Source organism: Apis cerana, linkage group LG2 (genome assembly GCF_029169275.1).
Source record: "Apis cerana isolate GH-2021 linkage group LG2, AcerK_1.0, whole genome shotgun sequence".
Lineage (NCBI taxonomy): Eukaryota > Metazoa > Arthropoda > Insecta > Hymenoptera > Apidae > Apis > Apis cerana.
Window position 1 is genome coordinate 5792686 of NC_083853.1, and position 14349 is coordinate 5807034.

Genomic DNA, 14349 nt, shown 5'->3' on the forward strand with positions numbered 1-14349 from the left:
AATAATAAGCGAGATATTCAAGAAAAAATGTTACGATCAAAATTCAGTGAGGGACAGAAAAATTTTTGTCGAAAAATTCGATTTTGTATTAGGAGAACATGATACGATAGGAGGTCTTATATTTTACATTTTCTTAAATATCTCGTAAACTAATCGTTTTTCGCTATATATGGCCTAATACTTTTTATAGAGAATACAGAGACGCATCGATTGATGCATTAAAAATATACGATTCCATTAAGCAAATACAATTGACGTTGATAACTTTTTATGGGTCCACCTACGAAAAAACTGAGATCACCAGAATGTAGCCCTTTCGAAACCATTCAACTTTTATTCGAAGCATTTTTAATATTCCGAATAATAAGCGAGATATTCAAGAAAAAATGTTACGATCAAAATTCAGTGAGGGACAGAAAAATTTTTGTCGAAAAATTCGATTTTGTATTAGGAGAACATGATACGATAGGAGGTCTTATATTTTACATTTTTTAAATATCTCCTAAACTAATCGTTTTTCGCTATATATGGCCTAATACTTTTTATAGAGAATACAGAGACGCATCGATTGATGCATTAAAAATATACGATTCCATTAAGCAAATACAATTGACGTTGATAACTTTTTTATGGGTCCACCTACGAAAAAACTGAGATCACCAGAATGTAGCCCTTTCGAAACCATTCAATTTTTATTCGAAGCATTTTTTAATATTCCGAATAATAAGCGAGATATTCAAGAAAAAATGTTACGATCAAAATTCAGTGAGGGACAGAAAAATTTTTGTCGAAAAATTCGATTTTGTATTAGGAGAACATGATACGATAGGAGGTCTTATATTTTACATTTTCTTAAATATCTCGTAAACTAATCGTTTTTCGCTATATATGGCCTAATACTTTTTATAGAGAATACAGAGACGCATCGATTGATGCATTAAAAATATACGATTCCATTAAGCAAATACAATTGACGTTGATAACTTTTTATGGGTCCACCTACGAAAAAACTGAGATCACCAGAATGTAGCCCTTTCGAAACCATTCAACTTTTATTCGAAGCATTTTTTAATATTCCGAATAATAAGCGAGATATTCAAGAAAAAATGTTACGATCAAAATTCAGTGAGGGACAGAAAAATTTTTGTCGAAAAATTCGATTTTGTATTAGGAGAACATGATACGATAGGAGGTCTTATATTTTACATTTTCTTAAATATCTCGTAAACTAATCGTTTTTCGCTATATATGGCCTAATACTTTTTATAGAGAATACAGAGACGCATCGATTGATGCATTAAAAATATACGATTCCATTAAGCAAATACAAATGACGTTGATAACTTTTTTATGGGTCCACCTACGAAAAACTGAGATCACCAGAATGTAGCCCTTTCGAAACCATTCAACTTTTATTCGAAGCATTTTTTAATATTCCGAATAATAAGCGAGATATTCAAGAAAAAATGTTACGATCAAAATTCAGTGAGGGACAGAAAAATTTTTGTCGAAAAATTCGATTTTGTATTAGGAGAACATGATACGATAGGAGGTCTTATATTTTACATTTTCTTAAATATCTCGTAAACTAATCGTTTTTCGCTATATATGGCCTAATACTTTTTATAGAGAATACAGAGACGCATCGATTGATGCATTAAAAATATACGATTCCATTAAGCAAATACAATTGACGTTGATAACTTTTTATGGGTCCACCTACGAAAAAACTGAGATCACCAGAATGTAGCCCTTTCGAAACCATTCAACTTTTATTCGAAGCATTTTTAATATTCCGAATAATAAGCGAGATATTCAAGAAAAAATGTTACGATCAAAATTCAGTGAGGGACAGAAAAATTTTTGTCGAAAAATTCGATTTTGTATTAGGAGAACATGATACGATAGGAGGTCTTATATTTTACATTTTCTTAAATATCTCGTAAACTAATCGTTTTTCGCTATATATGGCCTAATACTTTTTATAGAGAATACAGAGACGCATCGATTGATGCATTAAAAATATACGATTCCATTAAGCAAATACAATTGACGTTGATAACTTTTTTATGGGTCCACCTACGAAAAGCTGAGATCACCAGAATGTAGCCCTTTCGAAACCATTCAACTTTTATTCGAAGCATTTTTTAATATTCCGAATAATAAGCGAGATATTCAAGAAAAAATGTTACGATCAAAATTCAGTGAGGGACAGAAAAATTTTTGTCGAAAAATTCGATTTTGTATTAGGAGAACATGATACGATAGGAGGTCTTATATTTTACATTTTCTTAAATATCTCGTAAACTAATCGTTTTTCGCTATATATGGCCTAATACTTTTTTATAGAGAATACAGAGACGCATCGATTGATGCATTAAAAATATACGATTCCATTAAGCAAATACAATTGACGTTGATAACTTTTTTATGGGTCCACCTACGAAAAGCTGAGATCACCAGAATGTAGCCCTTTCGAAGCCATTCAACTTTTATTCGAAGCATTTTTAATATTCCGAATAATAAGCGAGATATTCAAGAAAAAATGTTACGATCAAAATTCAGTGAGGGACAGAAAAATTTTTGTCGAAAAATTCGATTTTGTATTAGGAGAACATGATACGATAGGAGGTCTTATATTTTACATTTTATTGAATATCTCGTAAACTAATCGTTTTTCGCTATATATGGCCTAATACTTTTTTATAGAGAATACAGAGACGCATCGATTGATGCATTAAAAAATATACGATTCCATTAAGCAAATACAATTGACGTTGATAACTTTTTTATGGGTCCACCTACGAAAAAACTGAGATCACCAGAATGTAGCCCTTTCGAAACCATTCAACTTTTATTCGAAGCATTTTTAATATTACGAATAATAAGCGAGATATTCAAGAAAAAATGTTACGATCAAAATTCAGTGTGGGACAGAAAAATTTTTGTCGAAAAATTCGATTTTGTATTAGGAGAACATGATACGATAGGAGGTCTTATATTTTACATTTTTTTAAATATCTCCTAAACTAATCGTTTTTCGCTATATATGGCCTAATACTTTTTTATAGAGAATACAGAGACGCATCGATTGATGCATTAAAAAATATACGATTCCATTAAGCAAATACAATTGACGTTGATAACTTTTTTATGGGTCCACCTACGAAAAAACTGAGGTCACCAGAATGTAGCCCTTTCGAAACCATTCAACTTTTATTCGAAGCATTTTTTAATATTCCGAATAATAAGCGAGATATTCAAGAAAAAATGTTACGATCAAAATTCAGTGAGGGACAGAAAAATTTTTGTCGAAAAATTCGATTTTGTATTAGGAGAACATGATACGATAGGAGGTCTTATATTTTACATTTTCTTAAATATCTCCTAAACTAATCGTTTTTCGCTATATATGGCCTAATACTTTTTTATAGAGAATACAGAGACGCATCGATTGATGCATTAAAAAATATACGATTCCATTAAGCAAATACAATTGACGTTGATAACTTTTTTATGGGTCCACCTACGAAAAAACCGAGGTCACCAGAAAGTAGCCCTTTCGAAGCCATTCGACTTTTATTCGAAGCATTTTTTGATATTACGAAGAATTAAAGAGATATTTAATAAAAAAGATTGAGATCGAAATTCCTGGAGCGATAGAAAAATTTTTGTCGAAAAATTCCACTTTGTATTAGGAGAACATGATACGATAGGAGGTCGATCGAAAAATTTTTCCAAGAAATGACATCAAATTCTCGGAATCGCTGAAATTCGTGGAATTTCTGAAATTCTTGGAAGTGACGTCAAATTCTTGGAAATTTCCAAGTGCTCGAACAATATATTGAAACTCTTGGCTAAAAATTCGACTTTGTATTAGGAGAACATAACTTAAGAGGGGTTTTTTCACATTTATCCCATATCTATCGTTCTCCTACATGTTTCTTTGCCATTTTTTTTACCGCTGCCGTTTCCCTAGAGCTTTGAAGCGTTCTTTTTTACAATTTACATAAATTTCGATATTTTCCCTTTGCATACTTCTGTTTTACAACGAGTGCTGTCATTTTTTAGAATTTTTTTATTCTTTAAAAAACTCAAACGTTCAATTCGTGTTATTTGGAGTATCTCCATTGTTTTTTATAAGCCATTACAAAATATAGTATTGTGGGCGTCATGATAGCATTATTTGATGTATCTCCTTTGTTTTTCGAGATATTAAAAAATGTTTCGAATAAAAGATACGTGGTTTGGAGGGAGGAACGTCCTGCTGTAGTTTATTTTTTTGTACATAGAAGGGTTAAGGATTTGCGAAAGTAAGCCTTGTTTCTTTAAATGGAAGTATACGTTTTTTAAAGCACTTAGGTTGATATCTCTTGGCATTCCTTACAAAAAAGTACTGAGCCACATGTAGCGAAAAACTTATGGTTTAAAAAGTAAACGAATTTAATGAACTCTTAAACTAATGGTTTTTTGCTATAAGTGTCTTAATACTTTTTTATAGGAAATTCTATGATACGTCGTATGGTGCTTTAAAAAGTACATGATATCATTAAAAAAAATAAAGTTGAACTGGAAAAGTTTTTTATTGGTCATCCTGGTAAAAAAACGAGAGTACCAGAATATAGCCCTTTCGAAACCATTCAACTTTTATTGGAAACATTTTTTAATATTCTCAATAATAAACGAGATATTTAACAAACAAGCTTAGCATAGAAATTCTTCGATCGGCGAAAAATTTTTGTCCAAAAATTCCACTTTGTATTAGGAGAACATGATGCGATAGGAGGTCGATCGAAAAATTTTTCCAAGAAATGACGTCAAATTCTCGGAATCGCTGAAATTCGTGGAATTTCTGAAATTCTTGGAAGTGACGTCAAATTCTTGGAAATTTCCAAGTGCTCGAAGAATAGATCGAAACTTTGGATTGAAGATTCTATTTTCTATTAAAATAATATAATTTAAAAGATGTTTTACACATTTATGATATACTTATCTTTCTTGTACTTATTTTTTTATTATTTTTCTTATTGATATTTTTTTTTGTAGAGTTTCAAACTTTTTTTTTCTTGTGTCGTGCATGGAGATCTTTAGTTGTCCCATACTTATTTTCTATGATGCTGGTTCTCATATTTAAGACCGTTTTTAATAACTTTTTTAATTTTTGATTAATTAGAGAATATACTGAGCATATTATTTTTCTTATTTGTAATATTTTTTATATTTGTGGTTTTATTAGGGAATAGGTTATGAAATGGTTCAATAAAAATAAAAAATGTACAGTATAAAATAATATTTATTTATTATATAAAATTGGTACAAAATACATTGTATAAATTTCATGTACAAATATACAAAGTATAAGTTACATATATTTTTACATTTTTATCTTATATGTTATATTATATTTATATCTATCTCATCTTCGTCGAACATCGATCAAATTTTCGATCCTCTGCTATGCGTGCCGGACCGCTTATCAGTCATCCCACCGTTTCACCAACCATTCTCTTCATATATCCAACCAATGTACTCCAATTCTCTCCACGTAACGCGACCCCATAACTCGGCCGCGTAACAAGCCCGTCCTCTGTAACATACATGTTTCATTCTTGCATCTCTAAATCTTCCTTACCATAGTATACACCATATATACTCACTTCGAGTTTCGAGATCCTCATAACAGCATTGGGTCTCGTCATTCTTGGGATCACGAAGTCGTCGTCCTCCGATCCAGGGGACGTGTGATCTATTGTTCCTTCGAGCTCGATTCGATGCTGCAAGTTGGACGATCGCCGATCTTTGAAATTGAGAACGGAATGGAATATCGGTTGGAGGAAGAAGAATGGCGGATAACGCAGCCTTCACGAAACGAATACGATATCGTTGGAACGAGATTCTGATCGGCGTGGATCCACCGCTCCTCGATCGCGAAACCGCAACCAGGCCTGGCTCCAGGAATGGAGCTCACGTGGATGCTGTGTGCTGTGTGCCCTAATGGCCGAGTAGAATCGAATACGCCTCGTTTTGCTTTTTCCTCTCTTCTTTGCTCAAGCGCGCGAGATTTCTTTTTCTTCGTTCTCGTCCCACTCGGCCTGCTGCACGCCGTATCGATCCGAGATCGTTTCGCGATTGCGCTCCAACGATAAAGCGGGGAGGGAATTGGCTTTGTGTATTTACGATTTCACAGTGGAATGTCTTCGTTTGAGGGACGAGGAGGAGGATACGAGATTGGGTATGGAAGGAAGTCGTGTACTTTTCTTTTTTTCTGCTTTCGAGAAAAGCGGTTGCACGATTTGTTTCTCGAAGAACGATTTTTCTTGTTTTTTTAAAATTGTGGCGATGATGGAAGGACGGAGGAGACAAATTGATGAATTCTGTGGAACAAAGTTTCCTATTGTATTTAAAATATATTTGAAAAATTAAAACTAAAAATTACATATACGTGTGATAATCAAAATCTAAAGAAAAAAAGAAGTATAATGGATATTTTGAAATTACACGCGAAAAATTGAATAAATGTATATCTTGAGCTTCGCGTTTCACGTATTCAAGCAAGTTTTAAAATTAATAATTGTTATTCTATCGATTTTACGAGCGTAACAGTTTTATTTCACCGACAGAATATATCTAGCAGTGGATTTTATCGATCCGCTTTAACGACTGAGAAGGTTCGATCTTTGCCAATCGGTTAATCGGTTAATGGGAATGAAACAGATACACGTTACGATCCCGTTATGTTCTTCTTTCTTTCTTTCTTCTCTCTCTCTCTCTTTCTCTCTCTCTTTTTAATCTTTTTCCGCTCGTTTTTCCACGCGCGTGTCACTGTTTTGTAATAGGATTCGATTTTTATGGTTTATATAAATCGAACATATTTACGATCGTACGACTTGATGACTTTTTACGACGAGCTGTTCGTGTGATTCTTCGACTCGGTTTAGAAGGAATAGAAAAAGAAAAAGAGGGAAAAAATTGTTAGAGACGATGATTTTTTTAAATGCATCTTCGCCAGTATATCATTTACGAGAGGAATAACGATGATTATGAATGACACCTACGAGCGACGTCACGTAATTACGTACATTGCGTAATATAGAAAGATCGTAAAGCAATAACTTCGTAATTTATTGGATGATTGAGCCGCTTATACATGCAAATAATATGTTATCGTAAAGTGTCGAACGAATTGTCCGTGGTTCGTTAAGGATAACACGTTAAAGGTGATAATCGTGTATCTTCATTTGATTCTCACTCGTGGAGGAAATCTATCCATCCGTTTGTTCATTTGTTTAATGAGATTCTTTCTGAAATAAATATTAGCTTCGAAATTGAAGATCTGATAAAAGAGAGATAACAACAGAGAGAAATAGTACATAATTCGAATAGAAACGGTGAAAATGGGGAGAAAGAAGAATGAAAATCGGCTGGATTCGTGGCTGCATTGGAAGCGACTCTCGCAATTCGACGTCTAAGACGTGATTGTAATAACGAATCTCGAGTTGGCCACGCCTATTTACCATCATATCATTCGCGGGTAAATGGATAAGAAGCGAAATGGCAACGGTCGAACCCGGTCGTCCAAACGGTCAAATGATTGCGATCGTAACGTTCGATCCAGCGGCACGCAATTGGCAACGTGATTTTCTGGTAATCGGTGCTCGCATTTATTCCCGCTGCTTTTCCTTCCTTAAATTGTTTCCTGCTCCCTCGTCCACCGGTCTTGAGCCTCTACGATCTATGGCAAGCAACGCGTTTACGTTGAATTAAATTGGAAAAAAAGATGTAGAGATAATTTTTACTCGTGAAAAATTCTATTGTACCTACTTTATATAATAAACACCCCTTTTTAATTACATTTCTTCTTTTTCCAACAATTCTTTCGTAAGATAAAGTGATCTCGAGAAAGAGTCTTCTCTGAAACCTTCAAACACGTTTCCTCTTCGTTCCAATAATCTCATAAAAATTCTTTCTACGAGGAACAAATCGATCGTTGAAGTAAACAATTCTTGATCCCCCAATAACCCTTAATAACCCCGTTTCGAGATCGCCAACTCGTTATATCTCATTATATACGCGCGAGAGGAGTGACAAATAGGTCCATCCGAGGAACCGATTTTTCGTCGAATTTTTCGGGGAGAAAATAAGACGAGGGCATGGACGGAAAGCCGACAGAAAACGCTCGCGGAGAAAATCGAGCGGAGATAAGCGGATACAGGTGAAGGCAGAGGAGAAGAAGGGGGCTTTGTGCCATTTGTACAGCAATATATTATCCGAGCCAGTATTACGTCGTATCGTGCAGGTTGGATGGCCTTTACCATCAGGGACATTGTGCGGCTTCCATACGTGGCCACATATTGTGCGACACGGCCCCCGCTATCTGCATCCGGCAGAGACACCCTTACAAGAGACGTGAAAATATGCTCAAAGATTTCTCCGGGGAACGTCAATGCACGCCCCGTCCCACACCCGAAAGACGTATCCACCATTATCGAGCAATCCTTCTCTAATCTGAAAAACGTATCTTTCGCCGTCGTTCGACGATCGTGTTTCGTGACATACACAGGGTGTTGAAATATGAAGACGGGAATAATCTGAGAGAATCGATCGCGCGAATGTGTCTAATCTAATCTGGATCCAAGATGAATATCTTGTGTTGATTCGTCGCTTATAACGAGGCTCTTGATGCGCGTAATTTTTAAGAATTGGAATCTTTAAATCAAATTATTACAAGTAATTTCGTATAATGCCAATTTCTATGGCAATTTAATTGTTTAAATTCTAGAATTTAAGCATCTTTTTCTCCTTACCAAAGCATTGAAATAAATTACAAAATATTGTAACTAATTTGTAATAATCACGTCGGAAAACACTGTTGCCACAGATCACCATAAATCGCAGCGACCATCGTCCAACGGTATTATATTACGAGCGAAGGTGTTGCAAATTTTCTTTTCTTCTTCTTTTTTTTTTTTTCATTTTTTCTCTCCCAGTTACAATGAATTTTGCATGGTATATCTCGTTTATAGATCGCGGTCTATTTTTACACAGGTAACACATTGTAAATCAGCGAGAAACAAGCGTCGTTCCACTTTCATAGAAGCGTTTCGAACGAGCGTCGCGCTCGTTCTCCTCGAAATTCCCTCGCTTACGTCACGATATATCGAGCAACGTTTCTTGTAACACGACCGACGTATCTCCCCTTGTATCCTGACACGGGGAATGCGTCGAACGAGTTCGTTAACCATTCTCCTTTTTGCTCGTTCCCCCTCTCCACCACCGCCTTTTTCTCCCCTATTGGACATGGATCCACTGCTGTTTTCGGCAGTGATCTCATAATTACGCACGTGGGTGGCTTTCTCGAGAATGATCCTTGTTTCTCGATGCTTGTAGAACGTTTTCGATGGGAGTTCTCCTTCCGAGAGATTTAACGTTATCGAAGATTTCACGAGGGAGGAGGTATGACAGATTATGCAAAAATATGGATGGATATTTTTATATGAATTGTTACATTCATTGTTCTTACATCATCGAGAATCGTATGAAATGTTGACATTACTTATTTTGGATAATTAGAGACGAGCCTGTCTTTGCACGTTTATTTTTATTCTTTATAATTTTATCTTGTAACAGATCGTATAATAAACCGCATAAGAAATGAATTATCAATGGAATTGGTAAAAATTAAAAGAAGGAGAGAAACGAGAAGAGATAGAAGGAAGATTATAGGAAGCGGGATCAGCAGATCTCGAGTCGAAGCTGGACAGGTGTGCGTAAAGTGGAGAGAGGAAGAGGAAAAAAGAGGTGATCCGTCTTGGTATGTTGGAGGGACCAGCCTCCTTTGGAGGAGCTGCGATTCCAAGGTCCGCTGTTGCCAGTTCCTATTCATCTGACCCGAATATTTTCACTCGTTAAATCCTGATGCCGATATCCTCGGGATAACGAAGAGGGCACATCTCCAATTATTCCTCCCAGTAGTTCGATCGTAATTTAAAGGGATCGAATCGATTTTCGTGTGTGAGAGAGACGTTCACAGAGACGCTCCAGCAAAATATTAATTTAAGAAAAGAGGATAACAGGAATATGATTAATTAAAAATCTTTGAAGCGATACCGTGTACTTTTAAAAATCTCAATTAATTTGTGATAAATATCTTTAAATGTTACGATCGAAAATGGATGGGAATAAATAAAGAAATTTTTGAATGAACTTTAAATTTCGATAATAAAGATTATACAAAGAAAGAGAAATATATATATAAAAGACTGTTAGAACACCGTAATTGGAAGCAACAATAGTTTCCCTTTCAGGAGAGTTCAACAATATTTCTTGAAAATTGGTACTTATGACGTAATCGTTGGCAATGGACGCGTAATTCACAACCGATTACGGTTCAGTTATTCCACCATAAATCCGCGGTTGAGGCGGTTACCTCCTATTCGTTTGTTGGTTTTTGCGCGAATATTAGTCGCGGCATATAACATGAGGTAATAGAACAACGTGTGCTCTAAAGCAAGTTTATTGCAAGTTTAAATTATATACCGTTGCTAACCGTTTCTCAGCAAAACATTCCTTCTTAATGAGCGTCTTATTTCACGTTCGCCGTTGCTCATATTTGGGTTAACGTATGGAGGAATGTCTCTCTGTATACGCGATCCTGTCACAGGATGCCGACATTTCTTTCTTTTTTTTTTTTTTCTACTTTATCTCTCTGCACGCGCCTGTTATTCATAAAAATATCGATTATTAACGATCTCTCTTGACGATTAACGAAGTTACGTTACGTTTATTGATAAATTAAATCGAAAGTAATTAATAAAAAATTTGAGAACTTTAGGATTATTTATCTGTTGGAATTATAATTTCAATTCTGTAGAAATTCTTCGACACCGTTTCCTCAGGTTTTCCGAGATATCGAAGATATACAAAGACGATTATATCGGATGCTTATATCCGTCTTGATTCTCGAATCGAGCATTAAGAGTCTTAATACAATAATTCAATCGCTAATAGTTGCCGTTTTTTTATTATTATTATTAATATATGCATAACTCAATTTCAAATTTACATTCTTAATAAATATTTAATATTCCTCGATCGGAAAATAAAGAAAATCAATCCTTCCTCTCGAATAATAACTTCGACCAAAACAAACGTACAACCAACAACAAGACTCGATTAAAGGAAACGCTATCGCCACTTTTTTTCTTTTCTTCGATAAAATAATATTCGATCATACGTAATGCAACTTCGATTAAAAGCATAGGAGCATCGCATCCCGAGACTAAGAAATAAGAGCATAGCGTCGGGCTCGCAACTCTACTTACCGGATGCTAATTAGCAGAGTGACAAGAAAACGAAGACACGAAGAACGAAGAACGCGAAGAAAGCAAGGGTGGACGAGGGAGGGAGGGGGAGAGACCGGTCCAACGCGATTTACTTAGTCGATCGGATCGCTAAAAGCTTGGTAGCGATTTAAAGAGATGATCGGGCAAAAAGGATCGAGGTGTCGACGTCCACTGTCACAGCTTGAACACGCAACACGAAACGGAAGTAATGATTCCCGGCCGGCATTGATACCGTCTCGATCTCGGTTGACAGATTGATTGCGGTTGTAATGAGGCGAAAATTAGCGAAAGTATAACGCGTTACCTGTTATCAAACGAGTCGACGTTGGAGATCGTGAACGGAATTGAAGCGATCGATGGATTTGTCCGTGAAAAAGAGCACGAATATTTGTAATTTGAACGCGAAAAGGAGTAGCTCGCGCGCAAAAATGCGTAAAATAATCGATATAATGGATAGGCATTGTGATATTTTGCGTGGAATTTTTTAAAACGTTATTACAGAATAGAATGCAAACACGATTATTAAGATCATTAGTAAGTGACTCGTGCTAATTTAATACTTTAAACTTTCACACGTTCTTCAATCCGTATACCATTTATCACGAAAAATCTTCCAACGCTGATAAACAATTACAAACCGATCCAAAGGTGTCCGATTCCAACTCCAAACAATCCATTTATAATTCAGAAAGAAAAGCGAAAGATCTCGACACAAAGATCGAAAAACAAAGATAAAAAGTCAGGAGTGAAAACAGAATCTTACGTGGATAAGATAAAAGGGAGAAGTAGCATCGAAAGAATGTTAAAAAAGAGAGAAGGTAGAAAAAGAAACAAGGGAGATCCTTAGCAAATCCTAGGGCGCCGATGTTCCGCCGGTATCATCTACGATACGTCTTGGGATGACGGAGAGGCGGCGAGCTCTTGGTCGAACGGAGACAAGTTGCCGTTGCCCGTTCGAGGTGGGGGATCGGTTGGAGAGTGGGCACGGTCGTGGAAGAGGAGAGAAGGTGGTGACGGAGGAGAAAGGGAGACGAGAGCCGCGGAGGACAGCTGGTATCGGCTGGCGTTCTCTCGTGAAGGTGGACACGAAGCTGCGGCGGCGATGGTGATTCCGGGCGAGATGGCATCGTCGGCCCTGGTAGCTGGCTCGGTGTGTGCGGTGGTGGCGGCCGGGCGGAGGATGGTGGCCGTGGAAGCGGCGGCCAAGAGGAGACGACGGTAGTAGTGATGGTGGTGGTGGTCCAGCGGGCATATCGCGCGGGTCCGACACTTGCTCTCGGCGAAGGAGAGAGAGAGATTTGCCCCCTCCTGCCGCGGGCGGCGCCACTCGAGGAGATCCTTTCCTCTTTTCGCCTCTAGGCCATTCTCGAGAGGCGCGCGCGGCAACGCGGTGTCGCACGATCGGTCCTCGCCGACCTTCGAATATTCGATACGCGATTTCTACGATCCGATCCTTCCAGCCTTCGATTCTGGAAACGGTTTCTCGCTCGATTCTCGCCGTTCGAAAAATCTCCCGCGTTCCACTCGTATTCGTCGCAACTCGTCGCCCCCTCCTGCCCTCGCGGCCGCCCTCTCCGCCCCCACGTGACACTGGCGACCACGTGACTGAGAGATCGAGACCGCGGATTCTCCGCCACGGAACGTCAACATCCGTCGCACGGCCCCGAGGGATTCGCCGTTTCTCTCGCTCTTTCTCTCCTCTCTCTCTCTCTCTTTCTCTCTCTCTCTCTCTCCCGAGGATGTTTCGTGACGACGACGTGGACGAAGCTGATCGTTGCGTAACACGGATCACTGGACCGGATCACCGTGTGTCGAAAGGAAAATTACGCGCGTGCTGTTGTTGTTTTGTTACCCGATATTGTGGACGATTTTGAACGGACTGGTTCGATAAAGGGGAAAGATACATAGAAACTGAGATCAAGTGAGGCACGACATCGATCAAGTGCAACGTGTTTTCGAAACGAGTGATGAAATTTCGAGTAAAGTATAATTAACCGAATAAAATTGTTCAGAAGAGAGAAGAAGGAAGGACGATGTTGGATCTCGGAGGAGGATTTCGATCGATTGAAACGCGTACTGAAGAATGAGCGTGTGCATGAGAGAATCGTGGGTATGCACGAGGTGGGGCAGGGTCGTGATGCCGGCAGGAAGTGTGTGCGCGGGAATCGATCGGATGCAATCGTGTTTACCGGCGGCAGAGATCGTCCGCGACACGATTCCACGGTGAAATCAGGATCCGGGGACGCGAGGTTGTGGACGTGAGAACAGTAGCAGAAACGGCAACGTGATCACACGCCAACTCGCCACGTGACTGTTGCTCGCCGCCGGTCCGACGTTTTTCTTTTTCTTCTGCGTCATTTTTCTGCGCCTCGACTCGCCACAGTTAAACGATTCTTCTCGACTCTCTCGTCGTTCTCTCTCTCTCCTCGCATCCGAAAGATCCCGCGCAATTTTCGAGCGGACGATGCTAATCCCGATGAGCGCGGATCAACATCGGCCCGTGTAATCGGCCGAGTTTAATTACACCAGCGGCCGAGCGGTTTTATTAAACCGAGCGGGGAGATCGGCCGCAAGAATTCAGGTTTCCTGCGTCATCGATCAGTGGAGGGCCGGTGGAAAGCCGGGAGACTTTAATGCCCGCAGAGACGCGCGCCGCGGGATCGTTTTACGTCTGGTTTCCAAGCTGCGTGCCTCACGCACCCGTGAATCTTCGTGGCTCGTCCACTTGGATCGTTCCTTTCGCGAAATCTCGCTCTGCTATCGAATTCGCATTCCTTCCCGTTTCCCTTTCTCCTCCTTTTCGAAAAACTCTATCCGAAACTCGAAGAAGAAGAACAAGAAGAGCTCGTTAAAAAGCGAAAGAGAGAGAGAGGAAGGGAAAAAAGGATGTTGGAATCGTTAGGTTCGAGTCGATAGTGATTCCGCGAGCGTTTCACGTTGGGCCAGCAGGTGTTCCTCGACGTTGGCTGCGCCGCTCGATCGGCCGACTGGTCGCCACCGAGAGGAA

At 38.5% G+C, this 14349-nt stretch overlaps 2 protein-coding genes across 41 annotated transcripts in view; one reads left to right on the plus strand and one right to left on the minus strand.

The window, feature by feature from the left end:
- Window positions 1-14349, plus strand: part of LOC107994245 (transcription factor AP-2-epsilon) — a 236105-nt gene that overhangs the window by 138468 nt on the left and 83288 nt on the right. The window lies entirely within an intron of this gene.
- The window catches only part of LOC107994247 (KH domain-containing, RNA-binding, signal transduction-associated protein 2), a 100867-nt gene continuing 91793 nt past the window's right edge, over window positions 5276-14349 (minus strand). For 22 of the 32 annotated variants that reach the window (XM_062071923.1, XM_062071925.1, XM_062071926.1 and 19 more), the window contains 2 exons: window positions 5658-6374; window positions 5276-5587 (listed from right to left, as the gene is read on the minus strand). The gene's annotated coding sequence lies outside the window, so the exon portion shown is untranslated. The other 10 variants (XM_062071901.1, XM_062071907.1, XM_062071900.1 and 7 more) reach the window with 3 other exon arrangements.